Genomic DNA, 15,946 nt, shown 5'->3' with positions numbered 1-15,946 from the left:
AATATCTTTTATGTAAAGAAATAACTAAATGTACAAGAGTCCTTACATTTTTTTTTAATTTATTCTAAATATCCTTGCCAGATCCAATGCCTTTCTTTTAAATTCCCTCCTATGCTGATTTCTTGATTTCCTTTTATTACTCTGGGCATTTACTTTGAGATTTCACCCTGTTTTCTTTTTTATTTCTTTGACATGCAAACATAAGAATTCCTTAGAGCTCTTTTCTATTTCTTCTTGTGCTTTTCCGAATCTACCAACAAGGTCTAGAATTTTCCATGTTGCCACAAACACCATAATCACAGCAACTTCAATTCTATCAATTTTATCAGGTATCCTTTTCAAAAAAAAATTCTATCAATTTTATCAGGTATCCTTTTCAAAAAAATTTTTAAACAGGATTTGTGGATTTTCAAAACATAAACACATAGAAGATCACCCCATTTTCATCATTTTAAATATACTTACCCCCCAAAAAGCCCCATACCTTCTATCTCAGATTTACCCACTAGATAATCGTTGGAAAAAGAAGCCCATTGAAATTCATTTCAAATTCACCATGTTTTTTAATATTAGTATTTCACTGGTAGGTATTCTATGACAGTTTTTTTTTTCCTTCTTCCATTTTTTTTTCATGCAGTTCAGCCACAAGCCTGAACAAACATGATTAGAGATTGTAAACACAATGGTGCATGTTCCAGATATGGGCAGGAATCAATAAAGAGTGGTAGGAACGTTCATGACCTAAGCAGACAGAACACACATCTGCAGGTGAGATCTATACTCACGGGCTGCCAGCTCAGTCTCTGTGCTGACAGTCAGTTTGCCAGTGCTAGGCTTTTGTCCCTTCGTCACAGTATTTGATGTTGAACTCTGGTTATGGCTAATAACAGGAATCTGATAATGTTTAGTGGATAAATTAAGTGAGTAATCATCAAAAATAAAATCCATTTGGGCTTTCTAATTGGTTCATCCAGCTCTGAATATGAAATAACTGTGTGAAGACACAAACATAATAATCATCAAATTTTCCACTTCTTCACATTGTCTTGAGGACTCTAAAAATATTATGTAGCTTTAAAAATATGTATTATCATTATATTTTAAATAAGTACTGAGGCTTTTCCCAAGAGAATAGGTTGATAACATCTCTTTCACTAGCTGATACCAGACTCAGGTACAGTCATAAAAATAGCTTTCTATTTTGAAAGTAAATTTTTGTTCATTTGAAGTAAATTACTCCTTCAAGGATACAAGAAGGCTGACCATAATTTAACACTATTAAGGTCCCAGCCAGAGGAAATTTACTAAAATGGGAGGTTAACTTCTAAGAAAGAATATTTTTCAAATACTCTCCTATCATAGGATTAGACTCCAGATTCACTTTTATCATGTTGTGAGCAGTATATTAAGTGAGGTATATATCAAAATTAATATATAACTTTTCCTCTTAGAAAAAGGCAAAAGAACATTAAAATGGTATACTTGAAATAATAATTCTTTTATTTTGTCTTATAATATTAAGATTTAAGAATAAATACTTTGAAACTTAACTTTTTATTGTACTGACTAAAATATTATATAAGCTACTTTATTTGAAATGATAAAAGTTATGAGGATGTTGGAGATGTCAGAATTAAATCTTCATAAAAGAGGTGACTTAAAATTAATTAAAAGATGAAGTGAAATAAGAAGAGATTCAACACCCAAGTCAGAGGATGGTGAGGAGTGGGGGAGAAAAAGGAGCCCCCAAATAAAACCAAGTAGCAAATAGACCTTACATACAAATAAACCTTACATACAAATAAACTCAAGAGTATTCACTGAAGAAGATGCCAAGAGAATAGAGATTGTAAAGAAAAATGAAGTAATTATATGCTCAAATATGGTGGTGAGATCTCATAAAATAAAAACTGAAAACTCTTTGTCTGTTTCTGTTTCTCTCATGCTATCTGTCTCTTGCCTGTAGAAGACCATTGCTGACCTTAAACAAACAAAAATGTTAGTGAAGTGACCTTGAACAAGTAAATACAGATGTTTTGAAAAAAATGGAAAGAAAAGATTATTTCTGTGTGTGCTCAAACAGGTTTCTAAGCGTATTATTTTGAAATTATTTCTAAAGTTTCTCTCTTGCATTATAATATTTTCAAAGGCATAACTATGTCATAATTGTCAGTATTGTTTTTGCATCAAAGAAATTATTGCATCACTCTTTTAGGAATTTTCTGTGTCTATTAAGTAAAAGAGAAAGATGAAAATGTTGATTTTTTAATAAAGGTTTGCTTTATACAAAACAGAGATGGACCAAACTACTCTAATTACATTTTAATGTTTGATGATTTTTTTAATATTACAGAAAATTAAGTTGTCTTAAAAATTGTTGGTCAGGTGTGGTGGCACACATCTGTAATCCCAATGATTTTAGAGGCTGAGGCAGGAAAATTGCAAGTTCAAGGCTAGCCTCAGCAACTTAGCAAAATTATAAGTAATTTAGTGAGATCCTTTCTCAAATTAAATAATAAAGGGTTTGGGAATGTAGCTCAGTGGTAAAGTGCCCTTGGATTCAATCCTAAATACAAAAAAAAAATGATAATACAGTAAGTATGTACATTAATATAACTGAAGTAGAAATAACTTCTTCTCTGTGAAATGAAAATATATTCCTTCTCTGTGTAGTAGTTTAAGAAGCATAAACATAATTAAAATGCATCCGCTTGCATTTTCCCCAAATTAGCACTATAAAATACAAAGTAAATGCTTTTCTATTATAAATACCAAGAAAAGGTTTTAAAGGTTTTGAATCACTATTGTGAGAAATAATTTTATGTCTTAACTTGCTTGAAGCATGGGGTGCCCACGTATTTGGACAGACATTTTTCGGGATGTATCTCTTACATACAGTGTTTTTAAATGAAATTAACGTTTGGAAAGATAGACTGAGTACAGCACACTAGATGGGATGATTATATTGTGAATAAGAGGGAACCTTGACTGACTGCTTGATTTGGCATACCAGACTTTTCCTACCATTGGACTCAGATTGAAACCACAACTGTTTGGGGGCATCAAGTCAAGACTTCAGACTAGTTGGCTACTGGCTAGTTGAAGTGGTGCATGACCCAGCAGCTCAAGAGGCTGAGGCCAGAGGATCACCAGTTAAAACCAGCCTCAGCAAAAAGGGAGGTACTAGGCAACTCAGTGAGACCCTGTCTCTAAATAAAATACAAAATAGGGCTAGCCATGTGGCTCAGTGGTCAAGTAGTGCCCATGAGTCCACAGCACCTCCTCCCCCCCAAAAAAAGACTAAGAACTGTCAAATTGCATCAACTTCCTATTTTTCAAGCTTTTAGAATTAAACAGGAACAACAACTTCAGCTATTCTGGGTCTTCATCTTGCAAAGTACTTGTCTTTTGATTTTTAGTGTCCATAATCATGTTAGCCAATTCCATATAATACATATTTTTCTGTCTGTATAATACATGCATCCTGTTTGTTCTGTATCTTTGAAAAACCCTGACTAATATGGATTTTGGGAACAAGAGCAAGGGGCTTCTGTAAAAATATCTAAATTATGGACATGGCATTGGAACTTGGTATTAGATACAGCATAGCACTGGGAAACAAATAGAGTTATGTGCCAAAAATATAAATTCTGATGGGAACTCAAAAGAGAATGAATGAAGACAAAAATCTTGATATTCTTAGAGAATACATAAATAATTTTGAATAAAATATTGGTAAAAGATAGGGATGCAAATGGTCTTTTGGTATGGTCTCAGTAGGAAAAAATAGGTAATTGAGAACTAGACAAAATATTCTTATTGTAAATTGGCAAAGAACTTATCTGAACTGTGGTCTAGTGTTTTGTGAAAAGTAAGAATTATGAGTGGTGAAACTGGATATTGAGCTGAGGTGACTCCTAAGCAAAGTACTAAAGGAACAGCAGGTTTCCTTGCAACTGCTTATAGCAAAACATATGAAGAAAGAGATGATTTAAAGAAGGGCTTTTTAAGCAAAAAAGGAGACAGAACTAGAGACCTAGAAAATTATCACCTACTCATATTGCAAAAAAAAAAAAAAAAAAAAAAAGATTATCTGAAGAGCAACTAAGGATCTGGCTGAACAACCACTGAGAAGGAGATGAATATGGGTATGAATTGCAAATTTAGTCACCACCTTTGCAGAAGCCAAGAGTGGAGATAAGATTACTTGAGCAGAAACATTGCTATGTTTGAAGTAAATGAGAGAGAGGAGGAGGAGGAAGAAGAAAAGAAGGAGGAGGAGGAGGATTATGGGGAAAGAAGGAAAAGAGATTGTAATGATGGGGAAGGGGAAAAGAAAGAAGAATAAAGAGGAAAAAAAGGAATGGGAGGAAGAAGAGGAAAAGAAAAAGAGGAAGAGGAAGAAGAAGGAGATGATGACAAGAGGAGAAGATGCTGATGAAAGAATACTAATGGACACCAGGAATTCTATAGGACCAAAAAATAAGAGTAGAGTTTTCCAGCTATAAATATTCTTGAACCTTCAAGAAAAAGCAAGAGTGACCCCCAAAGATCATTCAGAAAACATAATGGCTACAACTCCTGTTACTGGCTAAGGGGACAAGGCTGCTTTCTCTGTATTTTCAGGGAGAACAGTCCTCACAGAGATCCTTGAGACAGAATCCTGAAGATCTCTGGGGAAATAATACAACCCTGTTGGACCTGGAGGGCAAAAAGGATTATTCTTGAGTTTTGAGATCTAATGGAATTGACCAGGCTAAGTTTTAAACTTGCTTGGGACTCATCACCTTTTCCTTTTCTATATTTCTCTCTTTTAAAATAGGAATGTCTATTTTTGTTCCACTACTATATTTTACAAGCATACAACTGTCTAGTTCCACAGGAAAAATTCATAGCTGGAAAACAATTATAATGATTTAGAAGATATTTAGATTAAATTTTGAACTTCAGACTTTTGAGTTGATACTCTAAAGATTTTTGGCTCAAAAAAAAAAAGGAGATTTTGGCTGAAAAAATGGATTTGCTTGGATTTAGAGATGGAATAAATGCATTTTGCATGGATTTTGTGAGGGCAGGGTAGAACTGTGAGAAAATAAATTTCTTTTGTTTAAATAACCAAGTGTTTTTTTTCTGTATCATGCTAAGTAGACAAATATAATTTCCTTTTCCACATACTGGGTGTCTGCAATAGCATCTGTATTTAAAACTTTAAATTATTTAGATAAATGATACCAGTCTGACCAGTTGATTGTTTTGTACCTAGCTTAATTGTAGTATACTATACAGATTCATTTCACTTTATAACAAAAATTTTGAAGTTCTAATTTTGAAATATATAGATAGAGATAGATAGATAGATAGATAGATAGATAGATAGATAGATGGAGCAGGGTGGGGGATGTTATGGATTAGATGTGAGGTAGCCCCCTAAAAGCTCATGTGTGAGACAAGGCAAGAACATTCAGAGGTGAAAGAAGTGAAATGATTGGGTTATAAGAACCTTACCTCAGTCAATGAACTAATTCCCAGATAGGGATTAACTGAATGGTTAAGTGAAGATGGGTAGGGTGTAGCTGGAATAAGTGAGTCACTGGGGGCATGTTTGGGGGGCATATATTTGGTGAATTGAACTTAGTATCTTTCTCTGCTTACTGATCTACATGTGTGCTGCCACCCTCTTCTGGCATAATATTTTGCCTTCCCTTAAGCCCCTAGGAATAGATTTAGCTATCTACAAACTGAGACCTCTGAAACCATGAGCCCTCAAATAAATGTTTGGTCTTCTACAATTGTTTTTGTCAGGTTATTTAGTCATAGCAGCAAAAAAAGCTGACTAAAACATACACACACATGTTATTTTATTATTTTTTCCTTCTATTAGCATATAAAGGAAGAAAGAGGAGAAGGAAGAGAAGGAGACAGTGAAAGAAGAAAAAAAATGTGTTCAGCTGTCAACTATAACAAAAAGAAATGAATTGTTAGGTAGTCTAGCAATAAGCACTTTTGTACATGACCTCTATGTGGAATAATATGTTAGAATACATCTGTTTCTAACCATAATACAGAGATGGCTTAAGTGATCTGTTTTTTGTAAGACACAATACACAATAATATTCAAAATGCACAGTCATTGCCCCTCAGAATTCTAACACTGATGATACCTGGATCGGGTTGATGAGGAGAGGGTGTTCTTTGATCTGCAGTGATGTTTTTGGACCCTTCTGTTTTTTTCCCTACAATATTTTCTTCACACAGAAGCCAATTTTATTCTTTTAACTTGTATAACCTAACACTGTTATTTTTCTTAAAACCTTTAAAATGTGTAGTATCCCACATAAAAGAAACCTGGTGCATGAAGTCCCACTTGCTCATCCCTAGAATCCTAACTACTTGTCCACCTTGCTGCTCTCAACCATTCAAGCCACACTGACTTTGTCCTTCATTAATCTACACTGCTTTTCCTCACTCTACTTTGGGTGCTGCATCCTAATATTTGCAAAACTGGGTCATCCTTGGAACTCAATCTTTCAAAAGGAGCAGTCAATCTGAAATAGTCACAGTGCTCTTAAATTTTATGAAATTTTCTGCCAAGCTATCTTCGTTAGGTGATGGTCTTTTATATATACTCTATTTCCCTCCCTGCTAATAACCCCATGATAATAAAAAAACTATTCACTTGTTCACCACTGCATTTTCAATGTGAACAATGAATGACCCATTATATATACTCATATATAATTCATTTATACTTAGGGGTGGGGTAGTATAGCAAATTAATAAGTATTTGAGTGCTTAGAAAGTAGTAGGTACTCTCCTAAATGCATTACCTGCAATGACTAGTTAAATCTACACCTATACATTGTTATTCCTAATTTAGATATGAGGAAACTAAAGCTTTAGTGAATTTAACTTGCAAATTATGTTTGCTCAGTTAATCCTTTAACAATTCAGTTGTAGTTTAAATGCATAATGAGGTTTTTCTGATCTTATTTTTGCAAATCTTGTATCTCCAACTAAAGTTATGTTACACTGTACTACCACAAGGGAAGTTTGATATTTGGCAGGAGTGAAGATGGGTGCTATGATAAAGAGTAGGAAATTGCTGTGGCCTAAATGTTTTCCTCCCCAAATTCATGTGTCAAAGGTCTCACTTCCAACATAACTTAGTATTTACAGCTCAAGCTTTTAGCAGGTAAAGAAGACTAGACCACAATCAGGCCTTAGACTTCCAACCTCTAAATTGTGGGAAAATAAATTTGTGTATTTAAATTACCTAGTCCACAGTATGTTGTTATGGCATCCTAAGATTAAGATTGAAACAAATACAGAAATTAATTTTAATCTCTTTGAAGAGAGAAAACATTGAAAAAGTCACATTCACTAGCCAACCTCTTCTGACAATGTTATCCCCATATTTATGAAGCTTCTAGCTCTGTGAACTCTCCTCTTATTTACTCACTTTTGAGTCTTCTGAGCTCCCCTGTGAGAAACCTTTGTAAATTTAAGCAATATAATCCCTGAGTATTCAAAAAAAATTGTTGTCAAAGAACACGTAAATAGCAGAAATGTGGAGCTTTAAACAATCATCAATTAGTAAAAACACATTTTTTAAAGGCTGAGTTGATGTAATCAACTGAATTTTGAAAATACATTTAGTTTTACTATAGCACCTTTTTAAAATGCTCTTGCCTTCAAAACAGAGAAGGCACCTAGTCCACACCTCTCCCTCTTCTGTCTACGTATACAAGAGGAGGTCACAGTGATAGAAAAATCTGAGGTAAGGATCAAGTGAAGAAGTAGAAAATAAGCATTCCTGAATCTGAGAACAAACAGGTTGCTTTTAAAAGACATAATTTATTAAAATAGTTATTAATATGAATTAAAATGGGAGAATTCATTTTTAAATGAAGGGTTTATGAAACTTTCTCTCTGCTCTGATGTAAGACAATCAACCTTCATATAAATATATGTGAATATTAGAATTATTATTAATAAGTGCCCAGGAAGCCTATGTACAATATTTTATAAGTTTAAGCAATATAATTATTCCTAGTTAAATTAAACTATGAGTAGATATAAGTTGTGGGTCTGTACTAGTTTCTTATACATAAAAATAATTTTAATAATTTTTTTAAAGAGAGAGAGAGAGAGAATTTTTTAATATTTATTTTTTAGTTTTCGGCGGACACAACATCTTTATTTGTACGTGGTGCTGACAATTGAACCCAGGGCCGGGCGCATGCCAGGTGAGTGCGCTACCACTTGAGCCATATCCCCAGCCCTAATAATTTTTAATAATAAATGTTGTTAATTACCTTTCTATAGTTACCACCCAGTTATTCCATTCAATCTAGGATGGATGGATTGGGTTGCAGCTCTCACAATCCAAACTTTTCAAATCTGAAAATCCCTTGCTATAGATTTTGACCCTAAATCAAATTAAATGTATATCATAAAATTTAAAGTAAAAATATTATACAGCTTTCTGAGGAATATTTTTAAATTATTTTATTAGTAGTACATTATAGTTATACCTAAAAGTTAGGTTCATTTTGAAATAATCATATATTAATGGAATAGAATTTGCTTCATATGAGTTTCCATGACTTCCTCTTTCCCTACTCTTGCCCCCTACTCTTTCTTCTATTCTACTGTTGTTTCTTTTATTTATTTATTTTTATTTGGCACTTTATAGATATACATAAAGGTGAAATGTACTGCAGTATAGTCATACATGTAGCATAAAGAGCCAATAAATAGCATAGATAGCATAAATTGGCCAATTTCATTACATATTTCCTTTTGCTGTCCCTCAAACTTCCCTCTCAATTGCCTTCTTCTATTCCATTGTTCTCCCTTTTATTTTCCTGGGATCCCCCTCCTGACATTCTTTGTTTCCTATTTTTCTTCAGCTTCTGAATATGAGAGAAATATTTGACTCTTGATTTTCTGAGTCTCACTTATTTCACATAGCATGGTGGTCTCCATTTTCATCCATTTATCAGCAAATGCACAATTTCATTCTTCTTTAAGGCTCAGTAAAACTTCCTTGTGTGTATATATATATACACCACATTTTCTTCTTCATTTATCTGTTGGCAGGAAGCTAGGTTTGTTTCATAAGTGATAATTGTGACTTGCACTGATGGAAACATGTTTTTTTCTTTATTCTCTCTCTCTCTCTCTCTCTCTCTCTCTCTCTCTCTCTCTCTCTCTCTCTCTCTCTCTCTCTCACTGCTAGAGTTCAAACCTAGGGCCTTATGCATGCAATGTAAGGACTCTACTACTGAACTATATCTACAGGCTTCCTAAGGAAACTTGGTAATAACAAAGTTTCTTTGAAAGATTTCCCTAATAGTTCTAGAGTAGGAAAAAAATCCTATGTAATCTCTAGGAAAAAAAAATCCCATTTTGCCACTAAATGACGATTATTTAAATTACAATTTGATATGTTAATGTTAGCTTGATATCTAAGATTTCCTAAAGAAATACGTGGAATTGCATTTGATCAACAATGGTAGTGCTAGTATTTTATTAACATAAGGGACCACTTCTTTTCCAAACACACATTTTATTTCTCATTACTGACACTGAATTTGCATAAGTAGTTAAAGGCTTCTTTGAGAATGCCAAAACAGATCTCTACCTTTAAATCACATTTTTATTATTAAACTGATTACTAACCCATTACTCAAAACCCATAGAAGTTTGCATTCTTGTTTAATAGGATACACTTTCACACTATCTGTGTCAGAATAGAATTATCATGTTCTAATGTAGAATTTCTTTTTAGTTAAAATGAACTTTGCTCCTTCAATTTTCAGTAAACTACTGATAGATCTGCACAGCTCACTCAACTCAAGTAGATTTTTATAAAAATAACATTTGTTTAATGATTTTTAAAATGATGACAAAGTCTTCTACCTTTGAAACAGAACTTAAAATTACTTTATGCTCCAAACTGATTATTATTCAAAGTTCCACATGTAAATATTAAATGGAAATATATCACCAATGTTAAATATTTGGCTGTTTATCTCAGTCTTTACAGAGTTCAAAATGGATTACTGGGGTCAAAATTTACAAGAAATTTCTTATCATAAGAGTCACTTGAGGACTTGTTTAGAATAAAGATTATTAGGACTCACAATAAGTTTATCAGAGGCTCATCAGGGACAGATTTATTTATTCTTTTCAAGAACTTTCTGATGAGAAATTTTTGACATAAAAATGTAAAGTTTATTATAATAAAATCACTTTTGTTCAAAACTCAGTTTCAACAAATACCAACTCATGATAAACAAAACCTAAATTAGTTACCTATGGTCTCTTCCTACTACATGTTTTTAGTTAAATCCCAGACACCATTGTCTCACCCATACATATTTCAGAATGCATCTTGTAAACAGGTCTGTTTAAAAAAAAACATTATCACAACAATAACATTATCACAACTAAAAATCCACCAAGTAATTTTTAAATGTTAAAAAAATAGCCAACAACTATTCACATTTTCCATTGTGAAAATTTTTCCAAAATACCTGAGAAAAAACAACTTAGAAGAGGAATGCTTTATTTTTTTTCATGGTTTCAGATGTTCAGTCCATGATGACCATCTCCATTGCTTTGGGCCTGATTGAGGCAGAATACCATGGCAGTAGGGCAGTGGTGGAAGGAAGACACTGAGTTCATGGCAGCCTAGAAGCACAGACAGAAAGGAGAAGTGAAGGCACAACATGGAAGATGAACCCTGCCTGGGCACAACCTCAGTGACCCACTTTCTCTAATCATACCTCATCTGTCTACAGTTACCACTCAGTCCATTCATATTAGGATGGGTAGATTGGATTGTAGCTGTCAGAGTCCAAATATTTCAAGTCTGAACATCGCTGTTTTAACCCAAGAACTTTTGGGGTTATAACATATCCAAAACATAACATTTCTATTTTTATAATTAATAATCAGGATTGAAACAAAGATCATAAAAATACTTGATTTATTTATCTTTTAAGTCTTTTTACTTACTTGTTTGTTTTCTCCTAATTTTTTCTTTCCTTGCAATGTTGTTGTTAAGGGTGAATATGTGTCTTTTTTTGTTGTTGTTGGAAAATAGGTAGCTTTAATATGTACAGTCTCCCATTATCATTTGGCTGGATATTCATAGTAAAGTAAATGGATTCCTATTCTTTGACCACACATTGGGTCATAACCACAGTTTGCACCATACTAAGGTCAATGCAAAGGATGGGGTTGTCCCATCTAGGATCATGTTCAAATTTGTCCAGGAAGATCACCACAGTGATGAGCCTCTGATTTCTTATTCCTTTGGGCTTCAACAGTGTGGTTTCTCCTGCCTGTGATGATGATGTATGGCTCACTCCAGGCTCACACCTTGAGCTGACACTTAAGCTATACTCTCTTTTTTTTTATTGTTTGACTTTATTTATTTATTTTTTTGATTGTTTGACTTTATTTATTTATTTATTTTTTATTGTTGGTCGTTCAAAACATTACATAGTTCTTAATACATCATATTTCACTGTTTGATTCAAGTGGGTTATGAACTCCCAATTTTACCCCGTATACAGATTGCTGTATCACATCAGTTACCCTTCCATTGATTGACATATTACCTTTCTAGTGTCTGATGTATTCTGCTGTCTGTCCTATTCTCTACTATCCCCCCTCCCCTCCCCTTTTCTCTCTCTACCCCTTCTACTGTAAATCATTTCTTCCATTTGTATTATCTTGTCTTACCCCTCCTTTCCTCTTATATGTCATTTTGTATAACCCTGAGGATCGGCTTCCATTTCCATACTATTTCCCTTCTCACTTCCTTTCCCTCCCACCTCTCATCCCTGTTAATGTAAATCTTCTTCTCAAGCTCTTCGTCCCTACCCTGTCCTTGTTTACTCCCCTTATATCAAAGGAGTCATTTGGTATTTGTTTTTTAAAGATTGACTAGCTTCACTTAGCATAATCTGCTCTAATGCCATCCATTTCCCTCCAAATTCTATGATTTTGTCATTTTTTAATGCAGAGTAATACTCCATTGTGTATAAATGCCACATTTTTTTTATCCATTCATCTATTGAAGGGCATCTAGGCTGATTCCACAATCTTGCTATCGTGAATTGTGCTGCTATGAACATCGATGTAGCAGTGTCCCTGTAGCATGCTCTTATTAGGTCTTCAGGGAATAGTCCGAGAAGGGCAATAGCAGGGTCAAATGGTGGTTCCATTCCCAGCTTTCCCAGGAATCTCCAAACTCCTTTCCAAATTGGCCGCACCAATTTGCAGTCCCACCAGCAATGAACAAGAGTGCCCTTTTCCCCGCATCCTCTCCAGCACTTATTGTTGTTTGACTTCCTAATGGCTGCCAATCTTACTGGAGTGAGATGGTATCTTAGGGTAGTTTTGATTTGCATTTCTCTGACTGCTAGCTATGGTGAGCATTTTTTCATGTACTTATTGATTGATTGTATGTCCTCCTCTGAGAAGTGTCTGTTCAGGTCCTTTGCCCATTTGTTGATTGGGTTATTTGTTATCTTATTGTCTAATTTTTTGAGTTCTTTGTACATTCTGGTTATTAGGGCTCTATCTGAAGTGTGTGGAGTAAAGATTTGTTCCCAGGATGTAGGCTCCCTGTTTATCTCTCTTATTGTTTCTTTTGCTGAGAAAAAACTTTTTAGTTTGAGTAAGTCCCATTTGTTGATTCCAGTTGTTAACTCTTGTGCTATGGGTGTCCTATTGAGGAATTTGGAGCCTGATCCCACAGTATGTAGATCATAACCAACTTTTTCTTCTATCAGGTGCCGTGTCTCTGATTTAATATCAAGCTCCTTGATCCATTTTGAGTTAATTTTGTGCATGGCGAGAGATAGGGATTCAGATTCATTTTGGTGCAAATGGATTTCCAGTTTTCCCAGCACCATTTGTTGAAGATTCTATCCTTCCTCCATTGCATGCTTTTAGCCCCTTTATCAAATATAAGATAGTTGTAGTTTTGTGGATTGGTTACTGTGTCCTCTATTCTGTACCATTGGTCCACCCGCCTGTTTTGGTACCAGTACCATGCTGTTTTTGTTACTATTGCTCTGTAGTATAGTTTGAAGTCTGGTATCCCTATACCGCCTGATTCACACTTCCTGCTTAGTATTGTTTTTGCTATTCTGGGTCTTTTATTATTCCATATGAATTTCATGATTCTTTTATCTATTTCTACAAGAAATGCTGTTGGGATTTTGATTGGCATTGCATTGAACTTATAGAGAACTTTTGGTAATATCGCCATTTTGATGATGTTACTTCTGCCTATCCATGAGCAGGGTATATTTTTCCATCTTCTAAGGTCTTCTTCTATATCTTTCTTTAGGGTTCTGTAATTTTCATTGTATAAATCTTTCACCTCTTTTGTTAGGTTGATTCCCAAGTATTTTATTTTTTTGGAGGATATTGTGAATGGAGTGTTTTTCCTCATTTCCATTTCAGAAGTTTTGTCGCTGACATACAGAAATGCCTTTGATTTATGCGTGTTGATTTTATATCCTGCCACTTTGCTGAATTCATTTATTAGTTCTAGTAGTTTCTTTGTAGACCCTTTTGGGTTTTCTAGGTATAGAATCATGTCATCTGCAAATAGTGATAATTTAAGTTCTTCTTTTCCTATTTTTATGCCTTTAATTTCTTTCGTCTGTCTAATTGCTCTGGCCAGTGTTTCGAGAACTATATTGAATAGAAGTGGTGATAGAGGGCATCCCTGTCTTGTTCCAGATTTTAGAGGGAATGCCTTTAACTTTTGTCCATTCAGAATGATGCTAGCCTGAGGCTTAGCATAGATAGCTTTTACAATGTCAAGGTAAGTTCCTGTTATCCCTAGTTTTTCTAATGTTTTGAACATAAAGGGATGCTGTACTTTGTCGAATGCTTTCTCTGCATCTATCGAGATGATCAAATGGTTCTTATCTTTAAGTCTATTGATGTGGTGAATAACATTTATTGATTTCCGTATATTGAACCATCCTTGCATCCCAGGGATGAATCCTACTTGATCATGGTGCACAATTTTTTTGATGTGTTTTTGTATTCGGTGATGCTTGATTTTTCCTTCCTTCTTTTATCATTGATTTTCAGTTTCATTCCATTATGATCAGATAAGATGCATGGTATTATCTCAACCCCTTTATATTGTCTAAGAGTTGCCCTGTGACATAATATATGGTCTATTTTTGAGAAGGTTCCATGTGCTGCTGAGAAAAAAGTGTAACTACTTGATGTTGGGTGGTATAGTCTATATATGTCAATTAAGTGTAGGTTGTTAATTGTGTTATTGAGTTCTATAGTTTCCTTATTTAACTTTTGTTTGGTAGATCTGTCCAGTGGTGAGAGAGGTGTGTTGAAGTCTCCCATGATTATTGTATGGTGGTCTATTAGACTCTTGAACTTGAGAAGAGTTTGCTTGGTGAACACAGCTGCACCATTATTTGGGGCATATATATTTATGATTGTTATGTCTTGTTGGTGTATGGTTCCCTTGAGCAGTATGAAGTGTCCTTCTTTATCCCTTTTGATTAACTTTGGCTTGAAATCTATTTTATTAGATATGAGTTTGGACACTCCTGCTTGTTTCCGCAGTCCATATGAGTGGTATGATTTTTCCCAACCTTTCACCTTCAGTCTATGAATATCTTTTCCTATCAGATGTGTCTCCTGTAGGCAGCATATTGTTGGATCTTGTTTTGTGATCCATTCTACTAGCCTGTGTCTCTTAATTGGTGAGTTTAAGCCATTAACATTTAGGGTTATTATTGAGATATGGTTTGTTCTTCTATCCATATTTGTTTATTGATGTTACTAAACCTGATTTGTTATCCTCTTTGACTACTTTCCCCCCTTTACTGTCCTACCTCCCATTGTTGGTTTTCAATGTTATTTTCCATTTCCTCTTCCTGAAATGTTTTACCAAGGATTTTTTGAAGAGATGGTTTTCTAGCTGTGAATTCTTTTAACTTTTGTTTATCGTGGAAGGTTTTAATTTCATCTTCTATCCTGAAGCTTAATTTCGCCGGATACATGATTCTTGGTTGGAACCCATTTTCTTTCAGTGTTTGAAATATGTTATTCCAGGATCTTCTAGCTTTCAGAGTGTGTGTTGAGAGATCAGCTGTTATCCTGTTTGGTTTACCCCTAAATGTAATCTGCTTTCTTTCTCTTGCAGCTTTTAAAATTCTCTCCTTATTCTGTATGTTGGACATCTTCATTATAATGTGTCTAGGTGTGGATCTCTTATGATTTTGCACATTCGGTGTCTTGTAGGCTTCTAGGATTTGGGATTCTGTCTCATTCTTCAAGTCTGGGAAGTTTTCTCATATTATTTCACTGAATAAACTGTTTATTCCTTTGGTATGGAGCTCTGTGCCTTCCTGTATCCCAATGACTCTTAAATTTGGTCTTTTGATATTGTCCCATAATTCTTGGATGTTCTGCTCATGGTTTCTTAGCAGACTTGCTGAGCTGTCTATGTTCTTTTCCAGTTGAAATACTTTGTCTTCATTGTCTGATGTTCTCTCTTCTAAGTGATCTACTCTGTTGGTAGTATTCTCAATTGAGTTTTTGAGTTGGTTTATTGTTTCCTGCATTTCTAGGATTTCTATTTGTTTGTTTTTTATTACCTCTATCTCCCTGTGAAATTGATCTTTTACTTCCTGGATTTGTTTGTCAATGTGATCTTTCATTGTCTGATTTTGCTGTCTCATGTCTTCCTTGAGACTCCAGATCATCTGAAGCATGTATATCCTGACCTCTCTATCTGACATTCCATCTGTTGCAGCTATTACCTCATCTAAAGTTGAGTTGACCTGCATTGCCTGTGGTCCTTTCTTTCCTTGTCGTTTCATACTGCTGGCGTTTCTTTCTGCTTGGTGAAACTGTTGTGTTTTTGAAATTT

This window comes from Urocitellus parryii, chromosome 2 (assembly GCF_045843805.1).
Source record: "Urocitellus parryii isolate mUroPar1 chromosome 2, mUroPar1.hap1, whole genome shotgun sequence".
NCBI classification, from domain to species: Eukaryota; Metazoa; Chordata; class Mammalia; order Rodentia; family Sciuridae; genus Urocitellus; species Urocitellus parryii.
This window is presented reverse-complemented; position numbering follows the sequence as displayed.